Source organism: Uranotaenia lowii, chromosome 2 (genome assembly GCF_029784155.1).
Source record: "Uranotaenia lowii strain MFRU-FL chromosome 2, ASM2978415v1, whole genome shotgun sequence".
Classification (NCBI taxonomy): domain Eukaryota; kingdom Metazoa; phylum Arthropoda; class Insecta; order Diptera; family Culicidae; genus Uranotaenia; species Uranotaenia lowii.
The window spans coordinates 96,520,432-96,540,140 of record NC_073692.1 but is presented as its reverse complement, the minus strand read 5'-3'; the positions used below and the strand labels follow the sequence as shown (position 1 = coordinate 96,540,140).

Genomic DNA, 19,709 nt, shown 5'->3' with positions numbered 1-19,709 from the left:
TGACAAAAATGAAAAATATGACAAAAATGACAAAAATGACAAAAAAATGACAAAAATGACAAAAATGACAAAAATGACGAAAATGACAAAAATGACAAAAATGACAAAAATGACAAAAATGACAAAAATGACAAAAATGAAAAAAATGACAAAAATGACAAAAATGACAAAAATGACGAAAATGACAAAAATGACAAAAATGACACAAATGACAAAAATGACAAAAATGACAAAAATGACAAAAATGACAAAAATGACAAAAATGACAAAAATGACAAAAATGACAAAAATGACAAAAATGACAAAAATGACAAAAATGACAAAAATGACAAAAATGACAAAAATGACAAAAATGACAAAAATGACAAAAATGACAAAAATGACAAAAATGACAAAAATGACAAAAATGACAAAAATGACAAAAATGACAAAAATGACAAAAAAGACAAAAATGACAAAAATGACAAAAATGAATGACAAAAATGACAAAAATGACAAAAATGGCAAAAATTACAAAAATGACAAAAATGACAAAAATGACAAAAATGACAAAAATGACAAAAATGACAAAAATGACAAAAATGACAAAAATGACAAAAATGACAAAAATGACAAAAATGACAAAAATGACAAAAATGACAAAAATGACAAAAATGACAAAAATGACAAAAATGACAAAAATGACAAAAATGACAAAAATGACAAAAATGACAAAAATGACAAAAATGGCAAAAATGACAAAAATGACAAAAATGACAAAAATGACAAAAATGACAAAAATGACAAAAATGACAAAAATGACAAAAATGACAAAAATGACAAAAATGACAAAAATGACAAAAATGACAAAAATGACAAAAATGACAAAAATGACAAAAATGACAAAAATGACAAAAATGACAAAAATGACAAAAATGACAAAAATGACAAAAATGACAAAAATGACAAAAATGACAAAAATGACAAAAATGACAAAAATGACAAAAATGACAAAAATGACAAAAATGACAAAAATGACAAAAATGACAAAAATGACAAAAATGACAAAAATGACAAAAATGACAAAAATGACAAAAATGACAAAAATGACAAAAATGACAAAAATGACAAAAATGACAAAAATGACAAAAATGACAAAAATGACAAAAATGACAAAAATGACAAAAATGACAAAAATGACAAAAATGACAAAAATGACAAAAATGACAAAAATGACAAAAATGACAAAAATGACAAAAATGACAAAAATGACAAAAATGACAAAAATGACAAAAATGACAAAAATGACAAAAATGACAAAAATGACAAAAATGACAAAAATGACAAAAATGACAAAAATTACAAAAATGACAAAAATGACAAAAATGACAAAAATGACAAAAATGACAAAAATGACAAAAATGACAAAAATGACAAAAATGACAAAAATGACAAAAATGACAAAAATGACAAAAATGACAAAAATGTCCAAAATGACAAAAATGACAAAAATGACAAAAATGACAAAAATGACAAAAATGACAAAAATGACAAAAATGACAAAAATGACAAAAATGACAAAAATGACAAAAATGACAAAAATGACAAAAATGACAAAAATGACAAAAATGACAAAAATGACAAAAATGACAAAAATGACAAAAATGACAAAAATGACAAAAATGCCAAAATGCAAAAATGACAAAAATGACAAAATAACAAATAGGACAAAAATGACAAAAATGACAAAAATGACAAAAATGACAAAAATGACAAAAATGACAAAAAATTACAAAAATGACAAAAATGAAAAATATGACAAAAATGACAAAAATGACAAAAAAATGACAAAAATGACAAAAATGACAAAAATGACAAAAATGACGAAAATGACAAAAATGACAAAAATGACACAAATGACAAAAATGACAAAAATTACAAAAATGACAAAAATGACAAAAATGACAAAAATGACAAAAATGACAAAAATGACAAAAATGACAAAAATGACAAAAATGACAAAAATGACAAAAATGACAAAAATGACAAAAATGACAAAAATGACAAAAATGACAAAAATGACAAAAATGACAAAAATGACAAAAATGACAAAAATGACAAAAATGACAAAAATGGCAAAAATGACAAAAATGACAAAAATGACAAAAATGACAAAAATGACAAAAATGACAAAAATGACAAAAATGACAAAAATGACAAAAATGACAAAAATGACAAAAATGACAAAAATGACAAAAATGACAAAAATGACAAAAATGACAAAAATGACAAAAATGACAAAAATGACAAAAATGACAAAAATGACAAAAATGACAAAAATGACAAAAATGACAAAAATGACAAAAATGACAAAAATGACAAAAATGACAAAAATGACAAAAATGACAAAAATGACAAAAATGACAAAAATGACAAAAATGACAAAAATGACAAAAATGACAAAAATGACAAAAATGACAAAAATGACAAAAATGACAAAAATGACAAAAATGACAAAAATGACAAAAATGACAAAAATGACAAAAATGACAAAAATGACAAAAATGACAAAAATGACAAAAATGACAAAAATGACAAAAATGACAAAAATGACAAAAATGACAAAAATGACAAAAATGACAAAAATGACAAAAATGACAAAAATGACAAAAATGACAAAAATGACAAAAATGACAAAAATGACAAAAATGACAAAAATGACAAAAATGACAAAAATGACAAAAATGACAAAAATGACAAAAATGACAAAAATGACAAAAATGACAAAAATGACAAAAATGACAAAAATGACAAAAATGACAAAAATGACAAAAATGACAAAAATGACAAAAATGACAAAAATGACAAAAATGACAAAAATGACAAAAATGACAAAAATGACAAAAATGACAAAAATGACAAAAATGACAAAAATGACAAAAATGACAAAAATGACAAAAATGACAAAAATGACAAAAATGACAAAAATGACAAAAATGACAAAAATGACAAAAATGACAAAAATGACAAAAATGACAAAAATGACAAAAATGACAAAAATGACAAAAATGACAAAAATGACAAAAATGACAAAAATGACAAAAATGACAAAAATGACAAAAATGACAAAAATGACAAAAATGACAAAAAAGACAAAAATGACAAAAATGACAAAAATGACAAAAATGAATGACAAAAATGACAAAAATGACAAAAATGACAAAAATGACAAAAATGACAAAAATGACAAAAATGACAAAAATGACAAAAATGACAAAAATGACAAAAATGACAAAAATGACAAAAATGACAAAAATGACAAAAATGACAAAAATGACAAAAATGACAAAAATGACAAAAATGACAAAAATGACAAAAATGACAAAAATGACAAAAATGACAAAAATGACAAAAATGACAAAAATGACAAAAATGACAAAAATGACAAAAATGACAAAAATGACAAAAATGACAAAAATGACAAAAATGACAAAAATGACAAAAATGACAAAAATGACAAAAATGACAAAAATGACAAAAATGACAAAAATGACAAAAATGACAAAAATGACAAAAATGACAAAAATGACAAAAATGACAAAAATGACAAAAATGACAAAAATGACAAAAATGACAAAAATGACAAAAATGACAAAAATGACAAAAATGACAAAAATGACAAAAATGACAAAAATGACAAAAATGACAAAAATGACAAAAATGACAAAAATGACAAAAATGACAAAAATGACAAAAGTTGAAAAATTGCAGAATTGAATTAATTCGCACAATTGACATTTTTAACAAGATTATAAATTTGACCAAATGAACAAAATTCATCTTATTGACAAAGTTGAAATCGAAAAAAATGGTAAAATTGACAAAACCGACAAAATTTACTAATTTACTAATAGTGATCAAATTGACAAAAAAATTGACAATTTATGACAGAAACAACGAAACAATTAACGATTAAAATTAAAACCAGAAAGGTTGACAAAATTAAAAAAAAAAAAACAATACAAAAATTCCAAAATTGGCAAAAATGAAACAAAATTTGGAAAAAAATACAATAAAAATGACCAATTTGGTATAAAATGTCAAACTGGACAGAATGAACATATTGACAAAATGAACGAATTGAAATAAAAAATTGAAATAATTTAAAACATTGTTTCACAATTCAATTCAATAGACGATGGAATTGCTGACGGATTAGTTTCGGGATCAGACAGGTTATTCCAGGATTCATCCATTCGAGAACCAACAATCAGTATCGCATGATGTTATTCATATAATTGTTTTATAAATCCTCTAACCCTAAAAAATTTCGAATTTTTATTTTTAAATTTACAGCGTTTGAAATTCTTTGATCATAATTTTATAAATCAGAGTTTTGGTTATTTTGTGTCTAATAATATTATCCACAGTCTGTAAGAAAGGCTACAATCCACTGTCAAGTATATTAAATCGGGTTTTTTTTAATCATAATCATGTTTCTTCTTGAAGAGAAATATATATCTCGATGAAAGAATCGGATTCAAAAGAACAACGAACCAAGTAGGTGTGACAGATAAGATTAGAAGAATCGGATTTGTTAAAATAATTCCGATGAAAGACTCGGATTAGTTTCTGGTGTTTCGATAAAAGTTCGGATCGTTATTCGACTCAGAAGACTCAGAATTAGATTTTTGTATTCCGACGAAAGACTCGAAACGTTACTTGAAATTTCGATGGAATTGATTATCGCAGTCGAAGTAATGAAGAAAAAAACGAGGCAGGAGATAAATGAAAAAAGAGAAAACAAAAAAAATTAAGAGAGTAGAGCGACAAAAGAATTCAGAAAACACATAAAAATTATTGAAAATTTAAATTATTGGCATCTATCTGAAAAAGAAAACATTGGTAAAAATAAAGAGAATGAGAAGTAAAAACTGTTTGATGAAAAAGGAAAGATTTCAACAACTAAAAAAATAAAAGAATCCCAGGGAAGTAAAAAAAAAGATGAAAAAGTTAATAGAAATAAGGTTTAATAGAAGACTTAAGAATAGAAAGGATAAAAAAAAGTTAAAGAAATAGAAATGGTAAAAATGCAATAAAAAAGAGAATGAAAATTACCTGTATACTGTTTGATTAAAGAGATGAGAGAAAAAAATAAAAGTACTGATAACCATGAAAAATTGGATAAAATGATTTGGTGAAAAAAAAGGAGAAGTTAAACAAAGGTTAAAGGAAATAGAATTGTGATGCAATAACTCCGAGAGCGAAATAAAAACTAGAGGAGATTTGAATGCGAATTTCTACAGAGATTAAGAATGACATTTGAGCAAAGAAAAACGGATATCAAAGAAAAAAGGAAGAGAGAACTAGTTAAAAGGAAAGCAGCGAAGGTACCGAGAAAACCCAAAAGCAAAAGAAGAACATAATTTGAACATTGAAAAAATTTTTGGAAAAAATGCAAAAATAAAGAGAATGCAAAAGAATAAAATCTTATGAAAGTTAAAAGATAATGAAGAATAATAGAAGACATCGAAACTAAAAAATAGTAAAAAGATGAACTAAAAAAGTGAAAAAACGAAAAAAAAGACTTAAACTCGTAAATTCGTATTTCGTGAAGTGTAAAAGAGTAAGAGGAAGAAGGAGATTGAAAAACTCAAGAAGGTACAGGAAAGATAGAGAAAAAAAAGTTGAAAAAGACAAAAAGGATAAAAAATGATTTAGATAGAAAAAGATCCGATTACACCGAAAAGCGAAAAAAAAGAAAAAAAGGAGAAAAAAGAGACAACGAACATATGGATAAACGAGAGAAATGCAATTGATATAGGTTATGAAAAACCCTGCAAAAGATCTTATAGAAAAAATTAGGACCGGGATGCAAGAAGAGAGAAAAAAAGCAAAAGGAAACTAAAAAGAGAAAAGAAACTTTAAAGAGAGATCAGATAAAAAAACAGAAAAAATGCATAAAAAAACAGGAAGAAATCTTGAAGAATGTTGTTTTGAAAGATTCAGTAGCAGATTGCAAATTTTGTTGGTGTTTTAACACAAATATAAAATAATTTACTGAATATGCATCTTGAGAGCGAATTATGTTGATGGATCCAAATTCGGTATGAAACATTTTAAAAAATCGACTTAACAAAATATAAAAATACTGTCATAGAATTAAGGCAGGTATCAATGTAATGAATACAGCTACAGACGAAAGATAAATTGAAAAAAACAAGTAAATTAATATTTGAAACATTTGAACGGGAAATTAAAATTTCGATGCTGTCAGTTACGAAAAATGACAACGATAACGAAAATTACGAGGAAGAGAAAAATAGACCATATAGGAAGTCATTCTATTGACAAATCTTGGAGAAAAGTGCGATGTTCATACATCTGAAAATATCAAAATTGAAAATAATAAAAAAAAACGCATTTTTTATCGTTTCGTTGATCATCCAGAATCATGTGTTTGATACGGAAATATAAAGTTGAAATTTTTGATACCATATTTCATCTTCAATATTGAAAAATAAAATTTTGGAAATTGAATGTTATGTAACCAGAAATACATGGAAGTACAGAAGGGTGGCAGCTAAATGAAACATGTCGAATTTCGAAAACCGACCATATAAATTTTGTGGATTGGCTTAAAAAACTGACCAATGCAATATTTCAACTCAATCGGACTTGATTTAGGGGTGCTTCTTCTCCTTCTTTCTACTTGAACTGCTTATGCAGGATCGATGATCTGCCAGCCGTTTTGGATTAATGGCCAATAACTTAGACTATATGCCCATGGGTGCTTCAAAGCGTTCAAAGTTTCGTTTTTTTACCCTCAAAATTCACCAAAGGGGGGAGCATGGAAGTTCGGAAAAATCATAACTTGAATTTCAATAAAAAATTGACTTAAAAAATGCACAAAATGTCAAATTATAGTGTTATCCTTAAAATTTATTTTTGTCACAAAAAACTTAAAAATTTTAAAATTTACCAAAAGGGGCATCAAAGAAAATTTGTAAGTTCAAAAATATAATTTCGGTGCCAATAGACTTAAAAATGCATGAAACGTCGAGAGTGGTGTTATCTCGATCCAAATTTTTGGTCATAAATTGACTTATTGGGTAAATAAGCCGTTTTTTCGGAAAACCGACTAAATCTCTGAAAGTTGAAATATGGCAAAAAAAAAAATCAAAATAACACCGGATCACGACGTTTCTTTCATTTTTACGTCTTTGAAAATCAAAATTAAAATTTAGATTTTCTGGATTTCCTCTGATCCTTTGGTGAATTCGAAAGATAAAAAACCGAAACTTTGAGCGCTTTGAGACACCCCTAAATCAAATCTGATTGAGCTGAAATTAAGCACAAGTCAGTTTTTTTTGGCTAATCTTTAAAATTTATATGGTCGTTTTTTTTAAATATGATCATGAAAGCCACCCTAAATGTCAACCCTAACGAGCCTATAGTAAACAAAGAGACTAAATGTCACGATTGGAATTTTTGATTTTCTGTCAGTGTCATTCCAATCGAGCAAAACCAAGCAGTCTTAAAGGCAGCCATACAGCAGGGTTGCAAGCTCATAATTTCAAAACGGATCAGATTGCGCTTCTTTGTTTACTATAGTTTCTTTAGTCAACCTTTAAAAAAAAAGCACCATAAATTTCTATGCAAATTGATTTTAAGCCTTGTAAATTTGATTAATTATCAAAAAAAAAAAAATTAGGGGGTGAATGATGAGAACAAGGTTGCCGAAATCACAGAAATATCTGTAATTTTACAGAATTTTGAGAAAATTTTCATCATTTTTTACAAAACTTTAATTTTTTATGTTAAAATAAATTTTAGATGTCTTAAGATAGATTTTAAATACATATATGATAAAATAAGTATGATTTATTTATTTTGCTCAAGTAACACGTTAAAAAGCCCTAGTTTTTTTTTTAAAATTTTTAATGAAGTTAGGAAATAGCGTCAGCGAAAACCATCCCAGAATTTTAGGGTAAAATCACAGAAAGTCAGAATATTTTGTGGCTCAAACTCAATCAATCTTTGATGAGAAATGAAGAATTTAGTGAAATGGGTTTTTGAATCATTAACCATTTCTAAACGGTTTTGGGAAAATATTGTTTTTGTAATAAAATAAATAAAATTACCATCTTTTAATTGTAAAGGTTTTATATCAAACTCCAACTCCATTTTGAATAAGTATGTTTAAAGCGATCCAAACCCAGTTTTTTAACAGTCGAAAAAAAAATTCTTCAAAACATTCTGCTCTAAAATAAATATCTAAAGCTGAATAAAAGGATAAATTTCAATTTATTTTTCAACAAAAGAAAATTATTTCATCTATTTTCTGTAGCTCTAAATGGAAGAATTTTGTTTTTACTAATTTTGAATTGATCGATCGTCGTAAACCATACCAATTTTGGTGATAATAAGGTTTCTGGATAAAATACTTTCGATAATTTTTAACAACTTCCTGAAAAATTACTTATATTGCATGTTTGCACCGCTATCCATAATTGAACCTTTAAACGGTTCAACCTACATATGCTGTCCATTCAAAATAGTCTCAGAGCTCAAGAGAATGACTTCTCCATCAATTCATAAATTTCTCCGGTCAACTTTGTTGAATTTGATATCTGCACTCTACGTCAATGAATAAAATCAACAATCATAATAAGAGAGAAAAAAAACCACAAGTTCCCACAGAACAATTTCTTTGTTACCCTCGCCGTTTTTTTCCCATATGACATATTCCATTCTTGAGATAGAGCAGGCAACAAACACAGGGAAAAAACCCACGGTCTAATTTTCAAAAATCCATTATAACGTTCGGCAGACTTTGAGGTAAACATTTCCTGCACCTCTAGACTGTATGGAAGCTAAACTGTGATATGGAACTTCTGAAAAAAACGTGAGGGTACTTTATCACTTTTGGCGTCGTCCATTGAAGAATATGCTAACTTCCAACGAAGAATTTTAACACGAGAATTATTCATCATTGGGAAATTCGAGTGAAATTGCTGCGACCTGATCTTTCATCAACATCCGGTCTGCATGCATGCGGTAAACTCCGAATGACCGAACTCATTTTGTCATGCTGCTTATGTAGTTGCCAGTTGGCCATTCAATAAGCAAGTTGTTATTTCTATGGCATGCGGGTAATTGAATTTTGTTTCCAAGAGGGTCGATTAAAGTCGAAGCACTAAATCATCGGAATGTTTTTGTTGTGTCATTTTTAATCGCATGACAACTGTGTATTTTGATCTGAAATATTTCTTTTATTTTCTTTTCAGAAAACTAGAAATTTCCACCGGCCTGTGATGAATTTAATAAGGTAAATATGTGACCACTTTCTATATGCCTAAATATAAATATGTGTTTTTCTGTCTACCGATTTGTTCGCTATAGACTCATTTAAAATTAAGTTTCTATCAAATAACTTGTACACCATATAGTATGGATCAATAAGTTCTTTTCTACTCTGATCTCTCTTCAATTGCCGAATAAGTTCTTTTCTATCAAAGTTTTAAGTATCATAACAGTTTTTCCATTCAAAATGTTACCAAACTAACGCCCCTTTGTATGGTCATAAATATTTCTCCAGAATGCTTAACCGGAGGGTCTACACTCCCGACAAAAGTTGCTAGTGATCGAGTTTTTTGTTTAATTTTTCCGTATCATTCCAGTAAAGATAACGTCGATAACAGACCAAATTGGTCACTCCATCCGGTTAATTGCCTCTTGAAGCTCCAACCGAGCATCGTTCTCCAGCTATTGACCGAAACTCTCTCGTGAAGTCCCATTGAGTGCGCAAATGGCGGAATCATCCACATAAAAATTAAAAGTGCACCAAAAAACCAGCCAAGTTTATTCATTCGGTTATATTCTATAGCTGGTCGAGCGAAGCAAAAGAAAAATGGCGAACTTCCCTTTTATGAAGTCAACATTGGCAAATAAGCGAATTGACCGCTGCTGGCTGGCTGGCTGGCTGGCTGCATTCAACAACTGCCAAAAGCGTCCTTCCGTTTGAGAATAAAAAAACTGCTCCAAACCGGTTGCAATGGACAGAACGGGCAGAAAGATACAAATGATTCAGAGGAAAAAAGAATTGGCCAACGGCAAAACACTTGAAGGATTCCTTTCTGTTTGCGATGGCTGAACTCGGTCGGTCCATTGTAGGTTTGGCTTAAGCGCATCCTCTAGGACCCCCGGAGGGCAACCAACTTACTGGCCCCAGAAGCTTTCGTTTGGGAGCTCGCATTTCCATGAGTGTTTGAATAAGCAGATGGCCGGAGAAAATTTTTCCCGTTCATTTTCCCAAACTCATTCATTCTGAAAGACTGGCCGTTTGGCTGGGCGCCCTTCATTCGTTTTGTTGTTGCCTAAATCGTTTTGCATGCTTGTGCTGTTGAAGAGAGCACTCGAATTAAAGGAGCATAAATAGGCGAAAGTGAGCTCTTTTTTTGGACTGGAACAGAAGAGCGTTCAGGAATTATGCGTTTGAAATTTGTTGAAAATCACTGCATTGGTTTTACGATGTTTATCACTTTGATAGCAAAACTAGCTAATCTAATTTTATTCGTATTCAGAGTTCATATATAAAAAAAATTATCGTTAGCCTTTTCTTACAAAATCAGATCACACTGTTAAAATTTCCTGTATGTGTCTAACGGACTAAACAATTTTTCTCAATTATTAGAAATTTATAAAAAAAAAAGCTAGAACGAATGATATATAAAAAGTGTAAGAAAACAGTTTTTACATTAAATTTCAATTCCAAGAAATATACAGGAAAACTTCTGATTTTCTCATTTTTAGTGAACAGTTCTAAAAAAGCTTACATCAGATAGAATCGGAACAAAAATCACCAGTTCTTCATCTGATCTATGTCTTTCCCTAACCTAACCTTTCTAACCTTTCCCTTGGCCTTGATTCTCCTCTCCATGATTGCCCAGTATTTCTCAATAGGGCGTTACTGAGGGCAGTTGGGTAGGTTAAGGTTTTTCGGAATGAAATGAACCCCTTTCTCTAGCAAACCATTCTTGAACGACTTTGCTGTAATGACAGCTTGCCAAATCTGGCCTAAACATTACGGGAGATGGTCGTGGGATCGAATGATCCGCAAAATTTAGAAACACTTTATGGTATAGGGGGAAGTTGTCTACTACCGGACACTTAAGGTTTTTAAACATTTACTTCAAAAATAGATTTTTGTAAAAATTGGTTCCTCTTTTGATTTGAAGAGAATCAATATTATGGTCACTTAAATATATTTGAAAAAAAAATTAATTTACAACATATTCATGTAGTAAGAGAAATCATTTCATGTTAGTTTTCGCTCATTTCCAAAAGTGTTGTCTATGGCCGGGAACAACGGATTACTTCACCAAAGTTGTCACCAATGGCACAAAAACGTAGCAAAATGTCTGAAATCACTTGTCCAGGTCTTGTGAGTATGCGTTTTCCAATACTGAATTTTCTATGAAGCCAGTCATAAAAGTTTTTTGACAAACCAGAATGAAACGTTTGTTTCGAAAAAACTAGAGAAAAATTTGTCTATGACCGGACAGCAAAATCTAAAGTTTCTCAGAGGACCAAAATAGTTTCGTTATTGAATCCTTATCTTCTGCTAACCATTTGAAGGTGCTATAGAGATGAAAAAATGAAAGTTTCAAGTTGAAATCATCTATAATTTTGAATATTTTCTTGTCCGGTCATAGACAACAATTTGGTGTCCGGTCATTGACAAATCGATTTTTTTTTAAATTTTGCTAATATTTCGTTTGAACTTATGTTTTGTTATCTTATATCTACTGTAGTCGAAAGATAACCAATCAACGATGTCGTTCATGTGCAGTTCAAATTTTACAAGCAGAAAAAAATTACCACATTACAAAAGCAAAGTTAAGGCGATCCTCTTCGTACTACTAGGCGAAAGCTTTAGATGCCTATCATTGGTTTACCTTTTCAGATTGGATTACTATATTTCTAACACCATATCAGGCTACTATTTACTTTATTTTCATGGTGTCAAAACATTATTAGGATATGTTTTTTTCGAAAAATCTATGTTTTTCGGCCATAGGCGATGTCCGGTCATAGACGACTTCCCCCTAGTTCCAACGTCATTATATTATTTGTAACGAAAACATTCGTTTTTTTTTGCCACAGCTTCAAATGTCCTTCCAAATCATGAATTTTTGTACGAATTTGTCGCCAAAAACAAATTTAAATTTGGCTTGAACATCCCCTCGAGCCTTTGCAGTTTCCGATCGACAGTTCCACTCCGATGATTAGCTTGAGGCTTCCGAATCGTTGTCAATGTTTCCATATAACATTTGATAATGCGCTTTATCTTTATCTATCGCTTTATATATCGCTTTATCTATCAATAGACTTCCTTGTCAATGTAAATCAAGATAAAATGATGTTTTCAAGAGACTTACCTTCAGTAAATGATGCTCCTAAGGTACGATATGATTTTTTGTCGTTTCCACAATGCCCAAAGCAATGTTCTCATTCTCCCCTTTTTCAGGTAGTTATGAACACTTGGTTTCTAAGCATTGGTGGAGGAAGAAAAATTACTTTTTACAGTCAAATCTACGATAACTATTCAAACCTTGAAAATACGCTTCTATTCACTGCTTGATAAGTTTTTATAGTCAACATATCTCACTAAAATAAAGCGTTTTAGATGCGGTTTCAATCAAGGAATACAGCCATTACCAAAAGTCAACATAAAACTTAAATCGTCACAATTTTCATTATTACCTCATACACAAGAGAGTTTTTTTGGTTACCCAGCTGGTAAATTCGAAGAAGGAATTTAATGAATCGGTACCAAGGCACGGCGAGTGCCAGTCTCCCCAGAACTCATCTGGGTCCATAGTACAAATGGGTCAACTCGTTATATACTCACTCATCCGTATATCATAAACTAAACAAACTCCACCTTGGGCCGCAGACCATTTTCCAAACCGGAAGGGGGTCTAATTCACGCATATGCGCTACTCATGACTCTCGCATAGAAGTTCATATTTAAATCAAATATTATCCTGACCGGCCGAAGTCATCTTCACGTCGCTGGTTGTTTAGCGTAGTTCATTTTATAGCTTCGGACTTTTTAAGCTTAGTAAAGTTATTTAACGTTATCCTAAGTCGATTGCAAGTCAGCCTCCAACTCCTCTGCGGAGTTGGACTCCTCTCCATCCACTCCTTCATAACGATGCGCTCACCTTCCTCTTTCTGAGCTGTCCCACAGCTGCTGCCATTTGGGCATGGAGCTATCTCTGGCTTGTGTTCTCACGTTTTGCGTACCTCTATTTTCGTAGCAATAGGAGTCGTCCACCAACAAAACCGAGATGGTTATGACTCTCGCTACAATGCATGCAGCCTCCGACGATACGGTGCGGTATGCACTGATGACTCGCTAATTTATTCGCCTTTGTACACCGTTCAGCTTCTGCTGGTTACACAGGATGTTAAGACCAGATTTGCAGGGCGCCAGTCCATACCGAAGGATTGACGAAACCACACTCGAATCTATCCACCGCTGACAACTCCTGATCTCCGAGATGTTCACCATTATCGTTGACACCTTCTTGCACTCATACTCAACGTGGTTTGTAATGCTGAGCCGGTCGGCAATGATTGACACACCATCCAAATATTTAAGCTGATCCAACTGTAATCCTGCCTGTTTTCGGTGAAATCAGGTTTGATATCAGGACCATCTCGGTTTTGTTGTGAGCCAACTGCAAACTCTTGGAGTGCATCCAGCTCTCTAACGCTTCGACAACCTCTGAAGCTCTTAGCTGGATGATTTCTGTTAAGTAACCTGTCGCTAGTAGCACGACGTCGTCCGCAAAACCAACCAACTTTACTCCCTCTGGCAGACTCAATGTCAGCTCTTCATCGTACGTAATATTCCACAGGATCGGGTCAAGTATCGACCCTGGCGGTACTCCTGCTATAACATCCATTTTCTGAAATCGTTCGCTCGTCATGTATTGTAGCTTACGGTTCTGGAAATAGCTTCCACTAATTTGCAGAGATGTTTCGGTATCCTCATTTTTATAAGCGAAGACAATCGCTGCCCTGTTAACACTATTGAAGGCGTTGCGCACGTCCAGTGTTACCACTGGTGTTACCACCGCACAAAAAACGAACCCCTCTTCTCTTCTTGAGTCTGGCTTTATCAGCCGTTTCGATGACCGTTCGAATGGCGTCAACTGTGCATCGCCGTTTTCGAAAGCCGAATTGATTGTTGGACAATCCGCCTTTGCCCTCGGTGTACCGCTGGATACGATTCAAGATCACCTTTTCCAGAACCTTTCCAAACGTATACAGTAGGCATATTGGCCTGTATGTCGATGGGTTCCCCAATGGCTTCCCTTGTTTGGGCAGCAGAACCAGCATTTGCCGTTTCCAATCCTCTGGAAATTCCATAATCGCGGCCTTAACTGCAATGTTCGAGATACCATCTGGACCGGGAGTCTTATCCAGCTGAAGGGATTTGGCGATGTCGCGCAATTCTACCAACGGTATCAACTCCTCCTCGCTCGTATCCCCGTCGTACGGGACTGCTGCAATTTGATATTATGTTGAGAGAACATCTCTCTCGTTATTTCCCTAAGTTTTTTGGAACACATTTCAGGTGGTGCGCTACCTCTTTTGTTTTTTTGCCATGACTATCCTGTAGGCATCACCCCATGGTCAGTCATTGGTATTAAGAGAAGTTTCCTGAAACATGCCTTTTCCTTTCCTTTTATTGCTTTGCAGAGGTTTCTTTTCGAAATTTCTAAAAGCGGCCCACGCTCGTCTCTCTCCGATTGAGTTCGTACTCTCTACATGTTTCGCCTAGCGCAAAGGCAGCTGGCACGCAAATTCGCGATTTCCTCAGTCCACCAATAGACTGGTGTATGTGGGTGTTTACGATTAGCTCTCCTCGTCATTGCTACGTCACACGTTTTAGGCAGCGGGCGTATACTGATGTTGAAGAACCAGCTCATGATCCTCAACCAGCATATTCGTGGGGCAATCTACCACCACCCGATAACACTATAACAGCTGTTCCAAGCTCGTGTGTGTTGCCATAGCTCAGGTAAATGATATGATCATCTCGGAACGCACTCACCATGCACCGTGTAGTTCTTCCAGAAGCAGGCGGGTACTGCCCATCAAATTAAGAGATCAGCAGTGTCATGTTTCGAGTTTGCAATCGGTTTTCAAAATTGATAACAAGACGTGCATGAGAAAAATTGAGAACCTTACATTTTTTACCGTTAGCCTGCATTCCGTTAAAGTGAAACCAGCTATCAAGTCTAGCAATATCGCGTATCAGATTGAAGCGTGGCATACAGGTCATTCACGAAAATGATGAAAGGTAGCGGTCCCAGGTGACTTCCCTGAGGAACTCCTGACGGTGTGGCAAATTTCTACGAGCATGTATTTTTTAGTTTCGCGTAAGCGTGGTGACGTGGAAGGTACGAAGAAATCCACCTGAACAACCAGGTTGAAAAGTCAAGTTGACCCATCGCTTTAAGTATCGTGCGTGGAACACGGTCAAACGCCTTCGCAAGGTCGATGTCAATAGAATCAACTTGACGGCCTTTCTCAAGATTGTTGCTTAACGAGCTCACGTAAAAAATTAAATTGGTGACAGTTGATCTTTTTCTAACGAAACCGTGCTGAATATCGGACATTAAAGGTTTTGCAGCTACGTACAGTCGTCCATGTATAAGATCTTCAAAAATTTTGGAGATCGTACTCAGAAGCAAAATTGGTCGGTAGCTTTCAACGCATGCATTTGTATTGTATTTTTTGTATTTGTATCTTTATTTGTCTTTGAGCCAAGGCTCTTAGAGACTGACCAGTTTTGTTTTACAAATTTGTTTGATTTCTATGGTAAATTCAAATTTCACATTTTTTATAAAAACATCAATTCTTGATGAATGGAAAAATTTCATAATTGACAAGGTAACTTAATATGAGAGAGATCATGATTGTTGGACTAATAACTTTTGTTTTAACTGCTTTTTGAACACATTGTAACTAAGGAGTTTGAGATCTTCTTCCAATTGGTTGTACATGTTGATAGCTTTTCTCAGCGCCGAGTTTTGACCAAATGTAGTAGTATTTATCCTTGCCGTTGAAAGATGATTTCGCCCACGGGTCATGTGTTGATGCCTGTCCGAACTTCTGCTTAGAACCGTGTTTGTGTGGACCAATCCATGTTGAATTTGATGAATGTGTAGACATGCAGCATAACCGTACACATTCTCCAGGGTGAGAAGGTGATGATGAGTGTGAATGAACTGCGTCGATGTTCTACGGTGATGACCGAATAAGTTTTTGATAGCTTTATTTTGTATCACTTGAAGAGGTTTCAAAACAGACGCACTAGCCGCTCCCCAAACACAAATTCCCGATTTGTAGATTGGAGTAACGACCGCAAATCACCATACGCTTGGAAATACTCTTTCTCTTAGTGAACGATTGAAAAGACAGCAAATGAGGGCACTAGCTAGTGATGCAGCGCAATGTTTTAAACCCGTCGGAGGTATGTGGTCTGGACCGGGACCTTTAGATGGATCGTTCCTGGAGTTCCTAAAACATCGATGATCTTTAACCTCAAGCAAACCAAACTTTCTGCCACACGTATCCACACGGTCTTATTCTAAACGTACGAGAGAAATCAGAAAGACAACTACTTGAAAGTTAAAGTTTTCATTGATTCACAGCAGCTGTGTTAAAATCGTATTTAAGTACTATACAAAAATTTATGTGCATCGTTTAAATTGTCTTTTCAATTATAATATAAAAAACTACAATGAGAAATGTTGTCTTTATATTTCATTTAAATAATATGAATAAAACCGGACAGAATCCGCGAAATTTTAAACAATATCCGGGCATCCCGGTCAGAGTTGACTTATCTCGAATTCTTTATTGGATTTATGGGCAAACCTGGATAGGTATATCAGGAAAATCTGAAAAAAAAATGATAACCAAAGTATACTAAGCGATACTTGTCAGCATTCTTCTGTAAGATCTACAGTAATTACCTAAAAGGTTTACAGAAACTAAAATTTTTTGATAATTGTGTAGCTTTATCAACTAATTTTGGATTATGTATAAAATATCCAAAAATTTCCAAAAGTAAGTGTATTTAATAAATTATTCAAAACTTTTTGAAATATTTGACGTGTCTGTTATTGTGTTAGTTTGAACTTAGCTCAACTATTCGGTGGGCCGAATATTCGGTTTAACGGTTTTTGGGCTGTATTCGACACATATCTACTTTCAGCTCATCGAGACACCTTTAAATAGAGCCCGATTAAGCTTTTTCAGGTCGATATTTAGGGCCAATCTACAAAATGTATATGGGCCGTTATCGAAATTTTGCATAAGCCTTTTTACTGTCATCTGAATGTAGAAATATGTGAGGGTCCAATAGACGGTAAATCAAATTTAAGTTTTTTTTATCGTTTATGTGATAATAATTCAAACAACATGCTGGTTTTCCGAAAATTTCAATTCTTAAGTTTATTGGAATGATGAGTATAATGATTGGAATATGCGATTTCGCTCATTTTTACCCGATCGGCTTAGATTGGAGGATTTCGGCTTCGAAGTGCAGAATCATACGATAAAGTTTTAAACAAATGTTATCAAATTAAAGTTCATCAGTCTTTACTGTTTTTTTTCGTTCTTGTTTCTTGTTTTTAATTTATCAGTATCCTTAATGCAGAGATTAGTTACAAAGAAACAAGCAACACATATTTCGTTTTATCAATTTTTACTAAAATTTTCTCGGGTGGTCAATCTTAACTGCCCATTTATGTGTTATCTTTTGGCGAGAATAAAAACCAAATCAAAAAAGGAAAATTCTTTGTCTTGAAGGAGTTCTTTCACCAAATGGCAATGTCCAAACTTATGCAGTGAACCCCAAAAATTTCCCCACCAGAAACATCAATGTACTGTCCCTTTAGAGCAGAGGGTGAAATAAAAATAGGGGGAGCGATCCCGAAATTGCTGTTGCTGGCGATTTTCCAAGCAAGATAAACGGTTTTACTTTCATTTTTCGGGGAGGGTGTTTTATTCAAAAGAATGAAAGCTAGTCCAGAGCTCGAGTTCGGACCGACAACAACAAATTCATGCCGGATTAGGCCAAGAGCCAACAACCGGGATCGTTTGTCTTTTATAAATAACGTGTTTTATGAATGAGCCGGCTTATGTGCAGTGAATTGTGAAGGAGATTAGTCTGAATTGAAATAATTTAGAGATCAGCAGGATTAATTTTCAAATTCAGAATTATCCTTAACCTTAAGATAAACTACGAAGATTTTAGTTTTGAAATGTTTAAAAAAAAAACTTGTCACTAAATTGTTCTTCTTACCCAACAATTCGTCTTGAGGGTTCTATTAAAAAAAGTGCTCAACGTCTTAAGGAGCGGCATGCCATCTTTTGAACTGTTTACTACCTACCTTTATTTGGAAAGAAAAATCTGTCACCTAACGACCTGCAACATGTTGAACTACCGAATGACTCGGCTCCAGTTCAAACAAAATAGAATAAATAGGTCTAACTGCAGCTCTCTTTAGGGGTCATACTAAGTCAGGTGTTGCCTGACTTTGGCTCTCAGATACCTGTAAAGTTACTACTTGGACCCAAAGAGGCCCAGTCACGACTTCTGGTCGTGCCCCAATTAGGGAACACTTTCAATCTTTTTTTCGTGGCTCTATTATTGTTTCTATTTTCACCTCTTCTGAGTGTTGTTTGTGACCTCAGCATCATCGTCGTTTCGTCTTTGAATGTATCTAGTTCAAATAAGAAGCCTGTTTTGCGGTTATTTCTGGTGGGTATTCTTATTTTATTTGATCGTTTTTTTTTTTGCAAAACTCAGAACTGGTTTATTTGCTGCGAAAGTGTGTGATTGATAGATTTTCTCACCCAGGCGTTCTTCGGTTGAAGGTTTTGGTTGTTTAACGTTCGTAGATTTTGTTATGAGTCGTGTTTTTACTGGAATTCGTTGATGATTCTGATTTTTGAAAGTGAGTTAAATAAGTCTAGCCAAAGTTTTTTTTAATGTACCGAAGTGTTATGATAACAAATCATTTTATTGAAAAAAGATAAATATTCGCATTTTTTTTTGACGAAAAACGAAATACTTCTGTTGTAATATATAAAGTAGCTCTGCATAGGTTTTGAAATCCAAACATATTAATACACCTCATAACTTATTTTTGGGTAGATTTCACAGCAAAAAAAATCTGTAAATTCGAGTTTTGGAGCTTCCAAAACTCTATCAAGGTTTTTAGAGCGTCCGCCATAGCTATTTTTCTCGAATTGCGGTGGCGTCCTCAAGTCCAATCATCAAGAAATAACAAGCCCAGCATCACTTGCATTTAACTTGAAAAGCCACCAGCAACGATGTAAAAACAAAAAAAATAAAAACCGAACAAAAGCACCTAAATAGTTTCTGTCTGTCGCTTGGGAAAATCAATTTGAAATATTGCAACATGCAGCTCGTAAATCCGTCCACCTGCTGGCTGCCGACTGAAGAATTTGCCAGTGGCTAGCTGGCGAATGCACACTTTCGAGTTTCGAGCCACAACTGCCCTGCCTTTGAGATGATTTATCGTTCTTTTCTTTTCGGTTGTAATGAGGCGAGGACTTACGAATTTTGTTTTTGCTTCTACTATGTTTTCAGTGTTTATGTGAACGATCTT

The 19,709-nt window shown here is 33.1% G+C and overlaps 1 protein-coding gene across 6 annotated transcripts in view; it reads left to right on the top strand.

The window, feature by feature from the left end:
* Positions 1 to 19,709, top strand: part of LOC129745835 (vasorin) — a 596,253-nt gene that overhangs the window by 357,579 nt on the left and 218,965 nt on the right. For 5 of the 6 annotated variants that reach the window (XM_055739197.1, XM_055739196.1, XM_055739195.1 and 2 more), the window contains one exon: positions 9,270 to 9,310. The exons of the other annotated variant lie outside the window; for it this stretch is intronic. The gene's annotated coding sequence lies outside the window, so the exon portion shown is untranslated. The remainder of the gene's footprint in view (positions 1 to 9,269; positions 9,311 to 19,709) is intronic. 6 annotated transcript variants of the gene reach the window in all.